At 41.1% G+C, this 8,950-nt stretch overlaps 1 long non-coding RNA gene across 1 annotated transcript in view; it reads left to right on the plus strand.

Moving 5' to 3' along the window:
- The window catches only part of LOC147752606 (uncharacterized), a 36,829-nt gene extending 28,592 nt beyond the window's left edge, over window positions 1-8,237 (plus strand). The window contains exon 2 of the long non-coding RNA XR_015313614.1: window positions 5,746-8,237. This is a non-coding gene — a long non-coding RNA (uncharacterized LOC147752606). The remainder of the gene's footprint in view (window positions 1-5,745) is intronic.
- Window positions 8,238-8,950: the final 713 nt, after the last annotated feature.

Below are 8,950 nucleotides of genomic sequence, written 5' to 3' on the forward strand. Positions count from 1 at the left end.
AGAGAGAGAGAGAGAGAGAGAAAGAATCACTTAACAACAAGGAGAAACCATGCACATTTTTGAAGTGTTACGGAGCGCAATAATATGTATGTCCATTATGTATTCAAGGGATGCCTAACAAAAACATGGAAGATCGCTCTAACGAATTAGCAAAATTCGTCTACGCTAAGGTTTAACCTATGGACAGACAGTGAAGAGATTGTTGGCTCGATTCATCTTCATTCAATTTGCAGTCATTTATGAATTGTCAATTCAGTCTCCATATGACTACAACGGCCATGACACGTTTTTCTATACCAACTACTAGGATAGAAATACACAAGCCAGCTAACGTGCTTTGTATGCTCGATTTCTGTGCAATCTTTTTGAATAGACGGTCAACTTAAAAATTTAGCTGCTTCTAGATTGCAGGCTTTTTTAGCATTAATTTTTTTATATGACTAATAAAATAACATTGCTCTTACTTGCTAGAACTAAATAAACTTAACAAATAAATTTTGTAATAAAGTCTACTGCTTGGGAGTCCAAGTCAGTTGATTAGAGCCATGCCCCCGCGAATTTTCACCTACGGACAGTACTATCTCTAGGGTAACTTATACTAATGCGCTAGTACTTACAATCGGATCTCTGTTAGTGTTGTGTCAATGACGTTAACTTGTATAATATTATATTGCGGAGGGCAGCAAGTCAATTTGTGGTGTTATAAGGTTTCAGGCGAACACACACTCTATGTACACTACATCTCTACTACTACACTACTATGTACACACACTCTACAAACCCTAACTTTACCTGCCTCCTGAATCGAACAGATTATGGTTCTCCTCTAATAGGGGTAGTTGACGGTTATGTCTTTATGCGATCCCGTTTATGACGAAATTAGGGTTACGTATACCGGAAATTGTAGCATAAGCATAGCCTCAACTACAGCGACACCAAAAGGGCATCGTGGGACACGTCATGGTGATCCTAGCAGTTATATGGCCTTTTCGCGAGATGCCATCATGGAGCCTATTGAGTTTCATCTTTTTTATTTCCCTTTCTGTTCATGCACGTGGCTCCGGCTGTGAATCTTTCAGCGCGAACAAATTAACGATCAGCCGTTCGTTCGGAGACAATACAGACGCATATTTCAGAAGTATATATTCGATGATATGAGTGCATCGGTCAGTGAATGAATCGTGACCATGCCTGATGATCTGATCCGAAGTCGAGGACGATCGTTTTGGCTAATCTTATTACTTAAGCATACGACACCTGCTGCCGTAAGGCACCGCGGCACAGTTTGTGTTAGAAAAATTCGTTACGCACCTGGTGTCAATCCGTTGATCCAGGAATCCGAGAAAGGAGCCCCTAAAAAACAAGGACTCTGAGCAGGTTCCGCCAGACAGAGCAAAACGTTCAAGTACTTAACCGTACTGAGCTAAGTGGTTTTCGATGGGCCGACGCATCGCGTATGAGCCACACCGCGTGTAATGTATAATTAACAGCAAAAGAAAGCCAAGTAGAAATTCGACGTAAGCAGTACTAATAGGACGATGATACCTATCCGAAAAAAAAAACGTTTCTCCCAAAGACTCGGCTGGGAAAAGATATCTAATGGACGATATCACGTCTGTCATCCATTGGCAGCGTTTGCCGTTCAGTCATATGACAAGCCGAATTCGTTTGACGGTGATTCAAATCACTGATTGAACGGTACTACCACAGTCACTTAGTTACGGAAAAAAATCAGTGTCAGCGTTTAACAATGGTAAATAGTAATGTTTGCATAAATAAAAGATTTTAACAAGACATGCCTCCGAAATATGCTGTTAACTTCGTATACATTTCCTCATACGAAATACATCAGCTGCAAAAACATAAGGCCTTCCATAGCACACCTAGGTAATGTAGAATACGCCGCTTTGTTACCAGCTTAGTCTGCAGTGAAGCCGCGACTTACCTTTCAGCGAGGTTATAGGTTTACTTAGCTCCTGTCGTCCATATTGACGAATCACTATTAACAAATGAGGAGAACCGTACATGCTTACGTGTGGTTTAAAAAAGGAGACCAAATTTCGTTGCTTATTCTGACAAAAGTTGTGCCGTTACCAGTGAACTATCATATCGTCTGAAGCCTTTCTAGGAATTGCCTGCCTGTCGAAACTTAATTTGTCCTCCATACGGACATTTTTTCTGTCCATCCTATTACTAAGAATCAATTGAACTACTCGAAAACGTAGGACCTTTTGCGAACCTTGGGTCTGAGATGTGACGCTATCCCTTTGTAGCCTAAGCCAGATTTGAGCGTGCGCGATACGAGAACAGTGACGATCTCGTTGTATGCGTACAAAACACTGTTTCATACAGCCTAGATAAGGGTCGTATGCATCAAGTCCATGAAACGTATCCTATGTCAGCCCCTGTTAAGATAACTAATTAGGAGGTTGTGGTTGGGACGGAAAATGGTCTTTTATTATACTTTACCGTTATTATTATTACCGTTATTAGGAAACGGACGTTCGGTCTGTACTGATCTGGTGGTGGCCAGGTTATTAGCGTTCGATTTATGCTCATATTTCAGGAGTAACAGAAAACGACACTTTACACGAATGTTTAAAATTATCACCTATCATTGCCAATATTACGTGCGTATAGGCATGGCCCATACATTTCAAGAGTTTGGCACTTGTTAGCTATTTGTGTCGAGGGCCACGTAACGTTTCAGCCGTTTCCTTTACTAGATAAGCTTGGTTTGGGCAAATTGCCCCAGAAGGCGGGGCAAAATCAAGCGGCTAGTCACTTCTTCTGGCGCTGGATTATATCAGGTTATTATTTGAATCAAGAATCACCTCTACTACCTTTGTCGATACCATCATTCGAGAGTTTACGGCGCTTAGGGAGTGGTTCATGCGTCTAGTTCAGCGCGTTATTCTGCATGGGTCGGAACGTGATATTTTATATTTTGATTTATCATATCGAGGGAAATCGTTCGTCTGCCAGTATTTGGGCTTTTTGTTAAAGTGGGTTAGAAAACATGGAACGCTTTAATATTACTGCCAGCCAGTTTTGCCGAATTAGCCATTCGTCTTACTACAACAGGACTGCTTCATTGGAAAAACTTATCCCAGGTATTATCAATATTATTTTCGTTTTTTTTTTTTTGTTATATTATCACTATTGCTGCCCAACTTGCCATGTACACGCCACCAGCGGGCCAGAATCACCAGTGCTAAAAGCGATTTTCTATCTTCGTTAGATTGACGGACAAATGCCCTACGGGTCGTCTACACGAAACACCACAGCTTTTCCCTTCTGTCCCTTTTTTGATCTTTCAGTGGCCCGTCAATGTCCTCAAAGCAGGACAGAATTTTAATTTTTGTCGAAGTCACGTTGTTTATTTCCCGTAAAGCAGAAGATATTGCGTTTCTGGAACCACTATCGGAATTGCAAACAGTGATCGCGTTACACTTTAACCTCGTGTGCAAAATACGCCAACCTTGGCTAGCCGTAATGGGCAGTGTCTTGTATTGTATATTAGAGAAAAATGTAGTGGAGTTTTTTTTTTTGGATGATAAACACAGTTAAGAAATTAATTGCTGAAATATGTCAGGTTTTTTTTACATGCATTTATGGTAAAGTGGTATGCGTTTAAGCATCGTTTTCATCCTGCTTACGTGACCCCGGCAGATCGCTGGTGGGGTGATCTATGGAATAATTTTATTTTCACTAATTATTGAGATTTAGTGGGGTAGAGAGCGCCCCATTCTTATTAAATATATAGCAATGACAGGGTGTGACCTATTCTTGTGTGGATTGATCTTGCAATTTATCGTACCAAAATACGCATGTTGATTTTTTTTCGAGTGTATGCGTTTACAACATATGCTGTTAATTGTTCAGTTGGCATGCACCCAACTTTTCTCGACCCACATCTGTGCTTTCGTCTGTTGGGAATCGAGAACATACGTATAACTGAAACCCCGACATGGCTTTGAGCTTTCATGTCTATGCTGACCCATTAAATACACCGATTAGCTCAATTGTTTACAAATCAATTCAAGTCAAATGACTGAAGGATCGTGTCCATTGTAATTCGTATATATATTTTTTTTTTCAAATAAAGCTGTTGTTTTCTTATGGTCCATATTAACATAATGTGATGTTAGTATGGACGACGGCCGTTGGAGCGCTCGACTACGCGTGAACGGCAGAATGCTACTGTAATAATCGATTGTTTCTACGATCCCTTCGTCCATACGCCAGCAGAGTGTAGTTGCTATTTAATGTTCCAGCTTATAGAAATTCAGGGCTTATTCTCATGGGAATGCGTCTGTTGGTGCATTTTTTTGTTTTTAATTTTACGCTTTTTTTGATCATACGGAGTTAACAGTAGTTTATTTCCAGATAGGTTTACACACCCACAGCAGCAGTTCGATCTCTGGAAGGGTTTACTAGCTCTGCTCCCAATCGCATATCAATGAATAGACTACAACCGTTCGACAAACGGTGGAATTAAAAGTTGTTATTCTCAGCTTCGGAAAGATACAGAACGACGCTCCACAGCGTTTTGGAACGGTAATAGAGTACCTTTGTAAAGCGAAACGTATTAAAGGGTACCTAGTGTCGTCGCAACTCGCTCTAGACTTAGAAGACGGCTGACAGATACCACGTTAGCCAATTACCTGGTTCAATGGAATCGCTCGCGGTCTTCGATAGTTGGTTTCGCTGCCGTGACAGTCGCCGTGGACGTAATTGCGATCCGGGCCTCGGATCAAATCCTGACCGAGCTAATAATGCGACCCTTTTGGATACGTAACCATTAGTCGTTCAGATGTACGACCTTAACGCATCGCACGATTAGCGACCTTGATAACAATTTAAGCGAATCCGCCCACAGGACTCGCACACTTCACAAGGCTATTAGTTGCTATTAAAGCACCGAATGTACTTTACGGGGACAATTCAATAAATACACCGAATGCTTCATAAAAACACACACACACAAACAGATACACAAATATTCATTACGCGTTATGCTGCCATGTCAAACTAGCTCGGAGTAATCCTTCAAAAAAAGAAAGAAAATAATCACGATAGACAAATAACTCGTAGTCGATAGCTGAATGAATCTAGGCAGTACTGAGTAATCTTTGTAGGAAAACAGAATTATTCAGCCAATGATCGAGCGGATTAAACCCATATGCGCCACCGTATGACCCACTGGGCCACTTTAAAATGAAGCTGCAACAACTGTGACAGTGGTTATTATTTCTTCATTATTGTTTGCGGGTACTTTTAGACGACTGACTGTGTTCTTGATTCAGGCGCCTAATCGCGAGACGTAATTTGATGATAGAAACACAATTAGAAACATACATAGTATAATAATTGTCTTGGTAAATGGTTCATTTAGGCGAACGATTGCTGGCTAGGCAGCCGTTGCTAATCTATCACTTTATGACAATTTCTGTGCGATTTCATTGACTGTACCTCAGTTTTCATGTAGCACCATAAAGCTAGCCAAGATGCTAAAGGAAAATCTTCCTGGACATAATGAAGAGTGCACACCATAGATTTTTTGAAAGGTCACCGTGATGTAAATGTGTACAGTTTCTTAGCTTTATAGAACTTATTGTTATAGAAACACATTCTCATGGAAGTGAAAAAAGGGTAGAGAAAAAATTAAGTCATTATTTGTAACGGAATGTTTCTCTTAGCTTTTTTTTGTTGTTGTTGTGGCGTTGTTGTTCGCTATTTCAGGAACCGAATTACCTGCCACCGGACGCTTTTACCAGTATCCACTGGCTAAAGGGTGATGGGGCTCTGGCCGGGCAGGCCAGGGCGCCAAGAGTGATGCGCGTAAAGGGGCGAGCTCGACTGTACTTCAGTCGAACAGCTCGCAATAAACGGCTGTAGAAAGACACTAGCGGGCCAATTGAATATACGCCGAGTCATGCCGACGGAGATGTGGACACTGCACGTCGTGGAGATGCACGCTGGGAACAGCGCCCAACTGCGCTGTTTTCAGCGGCTAGACACCGCATCGGAGAATTGACAAAAATCAAAGAAGAACAAAAGCTTCTTTCGGGACCAGCCGAAAACCAGAGTGGACGAAGAATTTCATATCAGTCGTTGCATCAGGGTAGCTAGGTCGCACTAGGAATTAGTAAGCCAGAGACAGTCGAACGAGGTAAAAGGTCGTGGAGATAAAACAGGTGCGGCGGCACGGGCAACCAGCCCGCTTCGCAACCTAGGTGTTTTCGCAGCAACGGCAGTAGCAGGACATATAAGCTCTGCTTATCAACATAGTTAGAGGTGGCTTGGAGCAAAGCTAAACGCATTTCGCCAACTAGTACCTGTTACATGGTGTAAGCGCATTAGTGCATCGTAATTTCCTGGTTGTATCATACACGCACGATAATCCAGGCAACGGCAGCTGCTTACGGCAGAAGACGACGATTTTTCGAGGCTCAATGGCAGGCGACGAAAATGCCCGGGGCCCTCGGATGTACGCGCGGGTTATGGTCGATACGTCGTACGATCTCGAGCAAAAGCCAGGCGTAATGGATACCGTGAGGCTGAGCAAAGGCGAAAGTCTTGAGGTGCTCGAGTTCCATTCTGACGATTGGTGGAAAGTCCGGCGATGTCACGATGGCAAAGTTATGTTCGCACCGCCCGCGTATCTTGAGGTATGAAACGTAAAACATTTGAAACTTTACTGGAAAAAATATGTGGATAGTTGAAATATTATCTACAGGGTAGGACGAAAGTCTTAGCATATATCTATTTTTTATAGTATCCACACACATATATATATATGTGGATACAATAAAATAATAATTTTTACAGATGTAAGATGTACATTCCCAAACTGCCAAAAGACCTTTTTCCTTTCATCAGCTCTATATATGACAATGACGGTCCGGACAAATGGTCAGATAAGTAATTAAGTAATGTTCCCGTAAATGATACCACAAAGCTAATCGTCTATAGTCGCAGTCACTGTAAATCACAGCACTGTAGGGCCATTGTCTTCACAAACAAGGCTTAATGTTGAACGTGTCTCACGACTCTAACACAAGCTAACAAAGGTTTCTAACTTCCGCTCGCCAAGTAATACGCTGGTAGAGCGTGTATGTGGACGCATGTAATGACGATGGCGGCTGAACAAGGTAATATCGTTTCCGTGGGTCATGTTCCCTCTGAGGCCCGTAGAGGATTTGCACATTTCATCATAATAGCCTTCGTATAGAGTGATATAGAGCTGAGGATGTGGTACGTTATGTTCCACTGTATAAAAGATGGGTTTCTTTAACTTTCTGTTCAGCCTTTATATAGACATTTAGTTACAAATTCGTTACGCTCTATAACAAGATTTTTATACAGTGGCGCCATCTGGTGTACATGTCATAAATAGAAAACATAGGCGCGACCAGATCTTTACAGGCGGTAATATCCTGTGTGCTTATTCAACCGCTTATTTAGATTTGAGAAAACTAACGGTTTTTATTAATGTTTATTTAACAAAGTTATGAAATCTGCTTTTGTTATTACACCTAAGTTATCTGTTTAATCATTTTCAATAAATACCATAATATACAATGGGAAAGGTATCACGAAAACTACAGAACAAACAAATGTATGGTACATAGAAAATTGTGACGTTCCCCGCTTTCACTGTGCCGGCCCTTTATCGCCTTGTCGATATGCAACCTGAATGATTATCGTTAACAGTCATTATAGAGATATCATTCTATGACCTACCGTCGTATGGACATTCCCATCTTTGTAAATGTTCTTATATGTATACGTGTACGTGTGTAGATCTTCTTGATTTCATGTTTCCCCAATGCACCGGCTGTACTATGTATGTATTAGTTACATGGATACCAGCTATTTCCTTAAAGTTGTCTAGGTTGATGTGGTGGCAACTGACGAGTCATGACGATATGTGGATATCGCGTCCTGTATGGTCCCGTTCACTATTCGTTTCGACAACAACGTATCATTTCTACCCTGTAGGCAGCTATAATCATGAGCCTGATTTAAAACATCCCTAAAGGATCGTGGCTGCAACGACTAACTAAATGGTCAGTAAACTGGCAAGATTTTATTATACCCGTTAGGTTGAGAAGAGACTATTACCATTTTCATCCTGTCATACAATATGAGTTGCTGATTTGTGAAAGCGGTTAAAATGGATGCAGATAAACGTACGTGAAGTACCTTGCCAGATCGCTAGTTTTCTTTCAGGTGTGTGTTTTTCATTTGTCAGTTAGGTTAGGGGGGTGAACTTCGGTAAAACCAGTTAGTTCGGTGCTAGTTCTTCACTTACATTTATTTGTTTAGATTTTTTTTACAAATTTCGTCTTTTTACAAATAAACCTCAGAGCTTTCGCTTGTCTGTCTGCTTTTGCAGTTTATCCTTTATATTTACCGAGAAAGTTACCTTGACCAACTTGCCGTTTACCAGAACTCGTTCCAATTCTCGCCTTTTTTCCCTGGTACGCTTTGGGGGCGATTGTTGGAATGGCTTGTTTCAATGGGTTGGTTGGCCAAAGTGCCGTAGCGGTAATTCATCCAGTTGTTGTGAGCCCCATCGCACACGGCGTTTCTAAGGTCATCTAAGTCAATCGTTAAACAATCCCTCCTCCACGCAGAAGTTCAGAAAGATCTGCCGAAGTAGCTTGTTAAGGTGCTAATATCTTTTTTCATAAACAGTTGTTAGGGTGTATTGATATCCACTGCTTTATAGAAGGGTGTACAGATTTTTCCAGGTACGAGATTTTCAGCTGTTTAGTGGTTATAAGTTGTTAAAATATATCTCAACGCTTTTGAGATTGTCTAAATCTCTTTTTCTCTCTCTTTATATATATATATATATATATAAGCTACTGCAGTTTTTATCAGATAGCCAATAAAAACATCTCTCTCTCTCTCTCTCTCGATATATATATATATATAT

The sequence above is a fragment of the Varroa jacobsoni genome, unplaced genomic scaffold (assembly GCF_002532875.2).
Source record: "Varroa jacobsoni isolate VJ856 unplaced genomic scaffold, vjacob_1.0 scaffold_1133, whole genome shotgun sequence".
Classification (NCBI taxonomy): Eukaryota; Metazoa; Arthropoda; class Arachnida; order Mesostigmata; family Varroidae; genus Varroa; species Varroa jacobsoni.